Below are 13,794 nucleotides of genomic sequence, written 5' to 3' on the forward strand. Positions count from 1 at the left end.
ATCTCCATGTTCTTGGGTAGGCAGAATTAATAATGTCAAAATGGCTATACTACCCAAAGCGCTAGGCAGATAATGAAATTTTTTATTAAGGTTCTGATGACATTGTTCATAGAAAGCACTCATGAAATTCATTTGGAAAAACAAGAGGTCTAGAATAGCCAAAGCAATCTTCAGCAAGAAAAATGAAGCAGGAGGCATCACAATACCAGACCTTAACTTATAGCAGAGAACTACAGTAACAAAAATGACATGATATTGGCACCAGAACAGACATGGAGACCAATGGTACATTATAGAAGACACAGAGACAAACCCATATAAATACAGTTATCTCATACTAGACAAAGATGCCATAAACATACATTGGAGAAAAGATAACCCCTTAAACAAATGGTGCTGGCAAAACTGAAATCCATATGTAGAAAAATGAAATTAGACCCTTATCTCTCTCCCTGCACAAAACTCAATTCTAAGCGAATCAAGACTTAGGCATTAGACCAGAGACTGTCTTTGTACTAGAAGAAAAAGTAGGTCAAAATCTCCATTTTGTCAGTTTAGGAAACAAATTCCTCAACAAGACTCCTATAGCACAATAAGTAAAATCAAGAATCTATTAATTTTATCAAACTAAAAATCTTCTGCACAGCAAGGGAAACAATCAAGCACATGAAGAGAGAGCCTACAGAATGGGAGAAAATCTTTGCCACCTGCACCTCAGCTAGGGCATTAATCTCTAGGATATACACGGGCCAGGGTTCTGGCTCAGTGGAAGAATGCTTACCTAGCATGTGGGAGGCACTGGGTTCCATCCCCAGTGCCACATAAAAAACAAACAAACAAACAAAAAAATAAAATAAAGGCATTGTGTCTATCTACAGCTAAAGAAAAAAAAATTTAAAAAAAAATCTCCAGGATATATAAACAACTCAAAAAACTTAACACCAAAGAAAACAAATAACCCAATCAATAAATAGGCAAAATAAATGAACAGGCACTTTACAGAAGAAGAACATGAATTGTCAACAAATAAATGAAAAAATGTTCAACTTGTAATTGGAGAAATGCAAATTAAAACCACACCGAGATTTCATCTCATTCCACTCAGAATGGCAATTATCAAGAATACAAATAGCAATAAATGTTGGATATGGGGGAAAAGGTACACTCATACATTGCTGGTGGGACTGCAAATTGGTGCAACCACTCTGGAAAGCAATATGAAGATTCCTAAGAACACTTGGAATGGATCCACCATTATCCCAATTATCCCATTCCTAGGCTTATACCTAAAAGACTTAAAATCAACATTCCATAGTGACATGGCCACATCAATGTTCATAGCAGCTCAATTCACAATAGCTAAGCTATGGAACCAATCTAGGTGTCCCTTCGATAGATGAAAGGGTAAAGAAAATGTGGTAGAATATACAGAGAAATATTATTCAGCCATAAAGAAGAATGTAATTATGGCATTTGCAGGTAAATGGATGGAACTGGAGGGTATCCTGCAGATGAAATGAGCCAAATCAAAGGCAGAATGTTCTCTTTGATATGCAAATGATGACTCATGGAGGGGAGATTCACCAGATTGGACAGGGGGAATAGGGGGAAGAGAGGAGAGGATGGACATGGGAAAGACAGCAGAATAAGTTGGACATGACTTTCCTATGTTCATATAGGACTACATGACCAGTGTAAGTCCACATCATGTACAACCACAATAACAGGAAGTCATACTCCATGTACGTATGCTATGTTTCTCCATCAGTATGCAGTCATGAATAACTAAAAAGAAGAAATAAAAAATATTAAAAAAAGAAACTTACCTTGCTACCTACCACCTTGACATTGGACCTGCGAGGCTCCAGAACAATGAGAAATAAATTTCTGTTGTTTAAGTTATTCAGTCTAAGATGGTTTTCCATGGAGGCCAGAGCAGACTAATACATGCTTCTTAGATTTTTTTCCCCAATTCACAGACCTTATTTGGATTTCATCAGTTTTACAGTGATTTCTTCTTTAAACATTTTTCCTTGGTGGTTAATGTAATTATAACCTTATTACAGAAAACTTGAAATGTAGAGAAGGAAAATTATTCTTAGGTCTATTCTCCTATCTAGCTATTTGGACTTTGTTTTTAATAAAAAATAAAAGATAGACATTTTAATAGAAAAATCATTGTATTCATTTTTATTGTAATTCTTGACAATTTTGATTTATTTTTACTGTATTTAAAAAAAATATCTCCACTTTCCCCCCAAGTATTGCTATTGTTTTCACAGTCCAGGTACATTATTAGGTTTGAGAATCATGTCTTGATGGGGCTGCCCAGGGTTAGACGGGAATCCATCCTGTACTCAGGCAATAGACCAGGGGGGAGCTGCCAGCAGGACTCTGCGGAGCCCCAAACCCTGGATGACCGTCCTCTTCTGGTACTGGACCTGCTTGAAGACCCATTTTGAAATAGGCAAATTTTATTTGTTTTCTCTTTTCAAAATCTGTGTTTGCTGTTGCATTTAAAAAGTTGAAATATAGCATTTAAGCTATTTTCACATAACACCATTCCACATTTTTCCCCCTAAGTCTTACTCACCCTTCAGAAACCAAAGTGATGTTTCCTCTCTGCCTCAGACCTGGCTTTCAATTATAAGTCAATATAACAACCTGCCAGGTTTGGGGAGTTTAACAATCTGACTGGACTGAGCCGTAGCAAGGTATGAGTCACAGATCTACTTCAGCCTTCTATGATGAATTTGTATTAAAAACAAACTCACTAACTTACATAATTATCCAGTTGCTGAAATTATTTATTTTAAAATCATATCAAATATAAACATTAAATGTTCTGGAGGTTTTTTTGTTTGTTTTTTTTTTAATGGAGAGATCAGGGTGAGTGTTGGTTAACCACTGGTCAAATTCTGACAGCATTTTTTATTTTAAAAAATTTTATCCACATCTGTCTGGACTTTTAGAAATAATGTAAATTTTGAAAATTTTTTTTTCTTTAAACTGTAGTATCCACAGCAGTCCAGCTACATATAGGGCAGAGGGGCAGAGCAGGGCCAGAAGAGTCCATTATTAGGTCTGAGCTGTTCCTGAGATGCTGGGACCCGTGCAGCTTCAACAAAGGATCTTGAGTAGGGGCAATGGGAGATGGAGAAAAACATGAGACAAAGAAAACACAGAGATATTTTAAAGCAAAGCTGGGGCCAGGTGGGACGCTGCACACTGATGGAGAAACAGTGACCCAGAACTAGCTCCGCAAGTTTATTACACAGGGTCTCTTAATCAGGGAGTCAGACTCTGGGGGCACTGTAAATTGTTCAAGGCTTGTGAGCTATCAAGAGGTTTCTTTGTGAACTAAAAAGTTAACAGAGCTAGAAACATTTTTTCAACTATCCTGCTGACCCAGGAAGCCCATTGTACAGGAACGACTGATAACAGCGCCAGGCCAGAGCCCAGTGTCAAGGTGTTAACATCCTCACCTTTGGGACAAGGAAGGTCTCCCAGGCTTGGCTTTTGCTGACACTGCAGGATCAGCCTACCACCCAGGGCTCATCTGCTCTTCACACTGAGGTGTATGTTTTTAGACCAGGGATTCTGACATGGTGATGCAGTTTCTCATTATGAAGTGCTTATAGGGCTGGAGATGTGGCTCAGCGGTAGCGCGCTCGCCTGGCATGCGTGCGGCCCGGGTTCGATCCTCAGCACCACATACCAACAATGATGTTGTGTCCGCCGAGAACTAAAAAATAAATATTAAAAATTCTCTCTCTCTCTCTCTCTCTCTCCCCTCTCTCACTCTCTCTTTAAAAAAAAAAAAATGAAGTGCTTATAATAAACAGTGCCTGGTGTGTGTCCTTTCCTTCATCTGAGACTCCCTGTGGCTTCTTTGTCAGGGTCACCCCTGCTCACTCTCCAGTCCTCTCTGCCATGGCTCCTTCTCCCAGGAACCCTCCTGATTCGTGGTCTGACCCCTAAGACAGCAGTGGTACAAACTGAAAGGCCTGGACTCATGAACAGACTCCCAGGAAACACCTTACCCAACACCAGGGAGCATGAGACAAGCAGCCCAGCAAACGCCATTTCCACGTCGGTGGCCCCTGGTCCCTGGGACTCAGTCCCTTGGATTCCCTTTTCTGCACTGTAGTGATGGAAGCTGGCCTAGGACAGCGATGGCTTGGGGTTTCACCTTTCGCACACGGCTAGTCCCTGAACTACCCGACTGACTCCCTTCTCTGGTGAACCTGTGAGTCCTACCTCCATAGATACAAGGTGTACTTAGGGCAGACAGGCCATACAGAGGAGGTGTGTTCTATGGATATTTTTATTGAATTCCTCCATTCACCTTCCAGATCCCAGGGTCAGTCAGTCAGGTTTCACAAACCATTCTGGTTCCCAGAGGTGAGAACTGGCCTGGATTTCTGGCTATGTGTTTTACTGGTAACCCCTTTATTCTGGGAACACACTTATCAAGAACTGTGAAAGACTGACCCCCGCCTCAGACTCTAAGTACTTCAAGAGCACGGTTATGTCTTTCAACTTTGCCTCCATGTTAGAGGGTTCCTACCGCATTCAATGTTCAGGGAACACTTGTGAGTGAAGAAAGCTGTGAGGTGCTTCAGCTTTAAGGGAGAGTTTGGCCGTGATGGCTAAGCAGCATCATTGTCTAAACAAATGGAACTTATTTCCCTGGGGAGCAGATCCATTGGTGGCACCCACATGAGGCCACAGAGAAAGACCTCTCTCCACAGATCTGCGGGATTTTTCATTGTCTCCCAGCACAGAGAGGTAGAATGGAATATTCTTCTGACATAGATATTTTTTTTTACCATACAATTTATTTTTATTTTTTTTAGTCATACATGACAGCAGAATGTATTTTGACATATAATACATACATGGAATGCACATACATCAATCATATTGCCTATTCTATTCTGCTGCCCTTCCTATCCCCCCTACTCCTCCCCTCCTCTCCCATCCTTTCTCTCTATCCAATCTAATGTGACACACTTCTTTTTTTCTTTTTCTCCTCACAACATCATACATGTACTCTGTATAACAATGAGGGTCTCCTTCCATCTTCCATGCAACTCCCCTTCTCCCTCTTTTTCCCTCCAACCTCTCTTCCCTATTTAGTGGTAGTCTTCTTCTCATGCTCTTCCTCCCTATCCCATTTTGAGTCACCCCCCTTATATCGGAGAAGACATTCACATTTGCTTTTTAGGGATTGGCTAACTTCACTTAGCATAATCTGCTCTAATGCCATCCATTTGCCTGCAAATGCTATGATCTTGTTATTTTTTTAGTGCTGATTAATATTCCATTGTGTATAAATGCCACATTTTTAAAAATCCATTCATCTATTGAAGGTATCTAGGTTGGTTCCACATTCTAGCTATTGTGAATTGTGCTGCTATAAACATTGATGTGGCTGTGTTCCTGTAGTATGCTCTTTTTAGGTCTTTTGGGTATAGTCTGAGAAGGGGAATAGCTGGGTCAAATGGTGGTTCCATTCCCAGCTTTCCAAGGAATCTCCATACTGCTTTCCAAATTGGCTGCACCAATTTGCAGTTCCACCATCAATGTATGAGTGTACCTTTTCCCCCCGAATCCTCGCCAGCACTTATTGTTGTTTGACTTCATAATGGCTGCCAATCTTATTGGAATGAGATGGTATCTTAGAGTAGTTTTAATTTGCATTTCTCTGACTGCAAGAGATGGTGAGCATTTTTCCATGTATTTGTTGATTGATTGTATATCCTCTTCTGAGAAGTTTCTGCTCAAGTCCTTGGCTCATTTGTTGATTGTGTTATTTGCTTTTTTGTTGTTTAGCTTTTTGAGTTCTTTGTATACTCTAGAGATTAGAGCTCTATCTGATGTTTGAGGGGTAAAAATTTGTTCCCAGGATGTAGGCTCCCTATTCACCTCACATATTATTTCTCTTGCTGAGAAAAAACTTTTTAGTTTGAATTCGTCCCATTTGTTGATTCTTGGTTTTAACTCTTGTGCTATGGGTATCTTATTAAAAAATTTGGGTCCTGCCCCCATGTGATGAAGATTAGGGCCAACTTTATCTTCTATTAGACGCAGAGTCTCTGGTCTGATTCCTACCTCCTTGATCCATTTTGAGTTGACTTTTGAGCATGGTGAGAGATAGGGATTCAATTTCATTTTATTGCCTATGGATTTCCAGTTCTCCCAGCACCATTTGTTGAAGATGCTATCCTTCCTCCATTGCATGTTTTTAGCACCTTTGTCTAATATGAGGTAGTTGTAATTTTGTGGATTTGTCTCTGTGTCCTCTATTCTGTACCATTGGTCTACCCGCCTATTTTGGTACCAGTACCATGCTGTTTTTGTTACTATTGCTCTATAGTATAATTTAATATCTGGAATCGAGATACCACCAATTTCACTCTTCCTGCTTAGAATTACTTTAGCTATTCTTGGTCTCTTATTTTTCCAGATGAATTTCATGATTGCTTTTTCTATTTCTGCAAGAAATGTCATTGGGATTTTGATGGGAATTGCATTGAATCTGTAAAGCGCTTTTGGTAATATGGCCATCTTAATAATATTAATTCTACCAATCCATGAGCAAGGTAAATCCTTCCATCTTCTAAGATCTTCTTCTATTTCTCTTTAGGGTTCTGTAGTTTTCATTGTATAGATCTTTCACCTCTTTTGTTAGGTTGATTCCCAGGTATTTTATTATTATTTTTTTGAGGATATTGTGAATGGAGTAGTTGTCCTCATTTCCATTTCAGAGAATTTGTCACTGATATACAGGAATGCCTTTGATTTATTGGTATTTATTTTATATCCTGCCACTTTGCTGAATTCATTTACTAGTTCTAGAAGTTTCTTGGTTGAACTTTTTGGGTCTGCTAGGTATAGGATCATGTCATCAGCAAATAGTGCTAATTTAAGTTCTTCTTTTCCTATATTTATGCCTTTAATTTCTTTCGTCTGTCTAATTGCTCTGACCAGTGTTTCAAGAACTATGTTGAATGGAAGTGTTGAGAGAGGGCATCCCTGTCTTGTTCCAGATTTTAGAGGGAATGCCTTCAATTTTTCTCCATTTAGAATGATGCTGGCCTGAGGTTTAGCATAAATAGCTTTTACCATGTTGAAGTAATTTCCTTTTATCCCTGATTTTTCTAGAGTTTTGAACATAAAGCGATGTTGTATTTTGTCGAATGCTTTTTCAGCATCTATGGAGATGATCATGTGGTTCTTATCTTTAAGTCTATTGATGTGGTGAATTAAATTTATTGATTTCCATATGTTGAACCAGCCTTGCATCCCAGGGATGAATCCCACATGGTCATGGTGCACGATCTTTTTGATATATTTTAGTATCTGATTTGCCAGAATTTTATTGAGGATTTTTGCATCTGTATTCATTAGGAATATTGGTCTGAAGTTTTCTTTCTTTGAAGTGTCTTTATCTGGTTTTGGAATCAGGGTGATTTTGGCCTCATAGAATGAATTTGGAAGTACTCCCTCTTTTTCTATCTTCTGAAATAGATTATAGAGTATTGGTATTAGTTCTTTAAAATTCTTGTAAAACTCTGCTGTATACCCGTCCGGTCCTGGGCTTTTCTTAGTTGGTAGTCTTTTGATGGCTTCTTCTATTTCCTCATTTGATATTGGTCTATTTAGTTGTTTATATCATCCTGACTCAATCTGGGTAGCTCATATGTCTTAAGGAATTTATTGATGCCTTCACTATCCTCTATTTTATTAGAGTATAGGGTTTCAAAATAATTTCTAATTATCTTCTGTATTTCTGAAGTGTCTGTTGCGATGTTGCCTTTTTCATCCCATAAACTAGTAATTTGGGTTCTCTCTCTTCTTCTCTTTGTTAGCGTGGCTAGTGGTTTATCAATCTTATTTATTTTTTCAAAGAACCAACCTTTAGTTTTATCAATTTTTTCGATTGTTTCTTTTGTTTTGATTTCATTGATTTCAGCTCTGATTTTAATTATTTCCTGCCTTCTACTGTATTTGCTGCTGATTTGTTCTTCTTTTTTCTAAGGCTTCGAGGTGTAGTGTGAGGTCATTTGTTTGTTTGCTTTTCTTTCTTTTAAGGAATGAACTCCATGCAATGAATTTTCCTCTTAGTACTGCTTTCATAGTGTCCCAGAGATTTCGATATGTCGTGTCTGAGTTTTCATTTACCTCTAAGAATTTTTTAATTTCCTCTTTGATGTCTTCGGTAACCCTTTGTTCATTCAGTAGCATATTGTTTATTCTTCATGTGATGTAGGATTTTTTCTTTCTTATTTTATTATTGAATTCCAATTTCATTCCATTATGATCAGATAAAATGCATGGTAGTATCTCTACTCCTTTGTATTTGCTAAGATTTGCCCTGTGACATAATATATGGTCTATTTTTGAGAAGGATCCATGAGAAGAAAGTGTATCCGCTTGATGTTGGGTGGTATATTCTGTATATGTCAATTAAGTCTAAGTTATTAATTGTATTATTGAGCTCTATGGTTTCTTTATTCAACTTTTGTTTGGAAGATCTGTCCAGTGGTGAGAGAGGTGAGTTAAAATCTCCCATGATTATTGTGTTGTGGTCTATTTGACTCTTGAACTTGAGAAGAGTTTGTTTGATGAACGTAGCTGCACCATTGTTTGGGGCATATATATTAATGATCATTAAGTCTTTTTGGTGTATGTTTCCCTTGAGCAGTATGTAGTGACCTTGTTTATCCCTTTTGATTAACTTTGGCTTGAAGTCTATTTTATTTGATACAAGTATGGATACCCCTGCTTGCTTCTGAGATCCATATGAGTGGTATGATTTTTCCCAACCTTTCACCTTCAGTCTGTGTATGTCTTTTCCTATCAGATGAGTCTCCTGTAGGCAGCATATTGTTGGATCTTTTTTTTTTTTTTAAAAAAGTACTGCTTTAGGGTTACTATTTAGGGTTACTATTGAGATATGGTTTGTTCTTCCAGCCATATTTGGTTATTTATGTTACTTAACGTGATTTATTTTTCCTCTTTGATTAGTTTTTCCTTTACTGTACTACCTCCCCCTCTTGGTTTTTATTGTTATTTTTCATTTTCTCTTCCTGTAATGTTTTGCCAAGGATGTTTTGAAGAGCTGGTTTTCTAGCTGCAAATTCTTTTAACTTTTGTTTATCGTGGAAGATTTTTATTTCATCTTCAATCCTGAAGCTTAATTTCACTGGATACACGATTTTTGGTTGGAACCCATTTTCTTTCAGCATTTGAAATATGTTGTTCCAGGATATTCTAGCTTTCAGAGTCTGTGTTGAAAGATCAGCCGTTATCCTGATTGGTTTACCCCTAAATGTAATCTGCTTCCTCTCTCTTGTGGCTTTTAAGATTCTCTCCTTATTTTGTATGTTGGGCATCATCATTATTATGTGTATTGGTGTGGATCTCTTATGATTCTGTGCATTTGGCATCCTGTAAGCTTCTAGTATTTGGGTTTCTTTCTCAATCTTTAAGTCTGGGAAGTTTTCTAGTTTTATTTCATTGAACAGATTGCTCATTCCTTTGGTTCGAACCTCTATACCCTCTTGTATCCCAATAACGCTTAAGTTTGGTCTCTTTATGTTATCCCATATTTCTTGGATGTTCTGCTCATGATTTCTTAACATTCTTGCTGAGCTGTCTATGTTCTTTTCAAGTTGAAAAACTTTGTCTTCGTTGTCTGATGTTCTATCTTCTAAGTGTTCTACTCTGCTGGTAGTACTCTCTTTTGAGTTTTTAATTTGGTTTATTGCATCCTGCATTTCTAGGATTTCTGTTTTTTTTATATCCTCTGTCTCCCTGTATAGTTGATCTTTTGCTGCTTGGATTTGTTTATGTAATTCATTGTCAAAGTGATCTTTCATTGTCTGAATTTGCTGTCTAATGTCTTCCTTGAGACTCCAGATCATCTGAAGCATGTATATCCTGTACTCTTTATGTGACATTCCATCTGCTGCAGATATTACTTCTTCTAATGTTGAATTGACCTGCATTGTTTGTGGTCCTTTATTTCCTTGTCTTTTCATACTGCTCATCTTTCTTTCTAAATTTGTGAAACTGTTGTGTTAATGGTTTTCCCCTTATATATTTATATTTTGCTTGTATAGCTCCAAAATCCCTCTTTTGCGGAGAAACACAGTGTTACACTTCCCAATATCAACAGTATGTCATCTAAGCACAAGTTTTCATTATTAATACATTTATAGTTAGAATCTAAGTCTACAGATATTGGTTTCAATTATTATTTAAAAATATAGTCATTAGTTTCATAAAAGGCATATCATATCTAGTGGCATATAGAAAACTGAATTTCAGAGGAAGGATGTTATACTTAGATGGAATGGAGTGAGGGTATGAGGTTAAACTAACTTAGCAACTTTGGAGAACTCTAACCAATAGACTAGCAATTTATGGAAGAATGTATAGACTCAAGCTCCTATCTGTATTTAGATAGTTACCTTATGTATAGATAGTAAAAGTTAGGGGGTTGAAAGTGCGATAGAGGGAGTAAGAATGAAGAAAAAAATAACAAGGAAGAAAAGAGAAAAAAGAGAGAAGGAAGAAGAAAGTAAGGAAGAAATAAGGGAAAAAATGGGGGTAGGTGGGGCATATGCAATTCCTCTATATTATATTATTTTGGTGATTCGGTTCTTCATGCACAGTTCTTGGTTTCACATATGTTGAGATTGTGAAAGAGAGAGAAGAAAGAAAAATATGTCTCTCAGAACTCTGTTTTCCTTTCTTCCAGTAGGTGGCGTTGTCTATTCCTAGCTTGAGCCTCTGTGTTCAGGGTGGTGGATATAGCCAGTGTGAAAGGACATGAGCTTCCACTTGTATCCTCCCTACTCTAGTCTCTGAGGTGGAAACCAGGTGCCTGAACAGTTGTTGTTTTGTGTTGATAGCTACACCCCCCAAAAGCTTGTGGGAAATATTTTGAGTTATCGAAGCTAAGGGTGGGGGAGTTGGAAACCTGATAGCGGGATCAGCCGCAAAACCGCAAAACCGTGCTGGTAGCCACGCCCCCTTTGATGGGTTTTAAGGGTTGATGGGCTTCCTCCAGACTAGCTCGAGGGGCGGGAAAGATGCTACCCTTTGTTTTGACCTTCAAAGAAATAGAAAACCCCAGCAGAAAAGATTGGAAATGACATTAAAAGTCTTACCATTTAAAATGTGGCCAGAATCAAAATAATTCTTCTTTAAATTATACCTATACCAAAAATAAACACATAATTCTTGTACTGAACCATGGTAACAGATGGAAAAATCCCTAACCCCAAATCTGGTAAGGAAACAACAAAAATATTTATTGATCATTTTCAATGTACAAATTATGAATAAAATGTCTAATAGTGTGTTAAAAGAATAATAACTGTGAAAACATAGAGTTTATTTTAGGAAGGCAAGAATGCTTTAGATTAAAAGATCTCTCAGTATAATAAATTCAAGAGGGAAAAGTTACATAAGTCTACACATTGCCAAAAAGAAAAAAAAAAAACAAATAATGTAAGATTCAGTATTTATTTTAAATGTGAGCCCTAAGAAAATGGGGGTAGTAAGAAAAGAAACATTTGGAGGAAATAAGCATATTTTCAAATATAAGTTATTATGTCTATTTAATTCAAATCAAGAATGAGAGGATGATAAAGCCATTACTATTTTTACTTGGTATTCTTATTTTTTTGATTGTACATTGTGCAATATGGCAAGAAATTGAACAGCTGAAACAGATATTAGGAAAAAAGTAACAAATTATCTTTGTTTATAAATTATAGTATTATGTGTTCACAAAATCCAGGAGGTCCCGACAAAAAAACAGCAACCCACACCAGCAGGATTTGAAAGAGTCAGTGGCATATTTGGAAACAAAAATTACAAACAGAAGTCAAGAGCAAAATAATAATACTCTGAAAGAGAAAGCTAATTTAATAGTATTAACAAATAGCACAAAATACCTATGGGTAATTGCATGAAGAGCCACGTGGATGGCCCAAGAAGAACACTAAAATTTTACTAAACGGCATATAACACGAACTGAGAAAATTTAGATACATACCATGATTCTACACGAAAAGATTTAGTACCCCACAAATATCAGTCCTTCCACAACTGTTCAAGAAAGCTAATCCAATTCAAATCCAATTGCCACAGGTAGTTGGTGGGTAGCTGGAAAAAATAAATTCTATGAAAATTAAGTCTCCTTAATGATTCAGGAGACTGAGGAAGGAGGATCACAAGTCTGGGGCTAGATTCAGCAACTTAGCGAGACCCTGTCTTAAAGTAAAAAATAAAAAGGGCTGGGGATGAAATTCAGTGGTAAAACATCCCTGGGTTCAATCTCTAGTATGAAAAAAGAAAAGAAAATTTAAAAATATGCATGTCAAAATATCCATTAATAAAATAAAATAATGATAAATTGGGAAAAAATTGTACTATGTCTCATTCATGCTAGTATCCCTAATACCTAGAACACTCTTACATAATTTTAAGAATGACACAAATCATGTAGAACACAAGAATGGGATCCTAATTAGAATAAGCTATACTCCATGTATGTATGTATAATATGTCAAAATACATTCTATATATAACTGTCATGTATATCTAAATGAACAACAACAACAGAATGGCACAAAAACCCAGTTTAAAAATTGTCATATCCCAAATACTCTCTGAAACCAGGAGAACTCAATGGGAACTCAAGAATTGGGCATGCCTGAGGCAGCAGGATACGCCCTATTCCCAGCAGGGTACAACTTAAACCTGGAACTGCCCTAAACCCAAGGAGCGGGATACTCCCTAAATCCTGATCCGCCCTAAACCCGGATCCGCCCTGGTCCTTGAGCAAGGTCACCTCTCATGCAATGTCCTACTTGGCAATGACACTCAGCAAAAGGATATGAACAAACAGTTGAACAATAAGACACCATTTGTCACCCATGAGTTTAGTGTAAATTAACATTCAGTGCTGAGGATGATGGGGGTTGGGGGAAAGGTTCTTCCATTTACTTCTAATGGAAATAAAATGTGCAACAATCTTTTGGGAAAGTAATCTGACAGTGATTACTAGAACTTTGGGAAAAAAAGTGTTCTTTATTTTGATAATGCCCCTTATGGAAATCAATCAGGTGAGAAAATTTTCCAGGTGTGAAGACTTGTAAATAGGGTGTTCTTTGAAACATTGCTTGTAGAGGCAAGAGCTGTGAGTGCTTCGAAACCAACAATGGGAGACTGGTTCCCATCATTACAGTGCATTTACTGCAATACTATATAGTTTTAAAAAGAATCCATTAGTGCTTCATTGATGGGCCAGGAGTGATGTCTATAGTGGGCAAAAGGCAAAATAAAACGTTATAAAAGAAGAAGTAGCAAATACCATCATGTGCATTATTATGAGCGATGACACTTCAAGGGTGTGGAGTTTTTCAGTTGCATTATCAGTGCATATTACTTTTGAGATTAAAACTTCATAAAGAAAAAAATTAAACATTTTCTAGTTAAATTTTCCTGCATTTCACTCTTAAAAGTTTTTACTCAAAATTGAATGGATATTTGTTTATTTATTTATTTTTATTCTATTTTCATTCAATCAGAATGGCAAGCATCAATAATATAAATAACAAGAAATGTTGGTGAGGATGTGGGGGGGGGGAAGGAACTCTCACACCATGTTATACATGCCACTAGTACAGCCACTAGGGAAATCAGTATGGAAGTTCCTACAAAGCTGAAACTAGAACTATCAAATGATCCAGCTATACCACTCCTAAA

Source organism: Urocitellus parryii, chromosome 4, assembly GCF_045843805.1.
Source record: "Urocitellus parryii isolate mUroPar1 chromosome 4, mUroPar1.hap1, whole genome shotgun sequence".
Classification (NCBI taxonomy): Eukaryota; Metazoa; Chordata; class Mammalia; order Rodentia; family Sciuridae; genus Urocitellus; species Urocitellus parryii.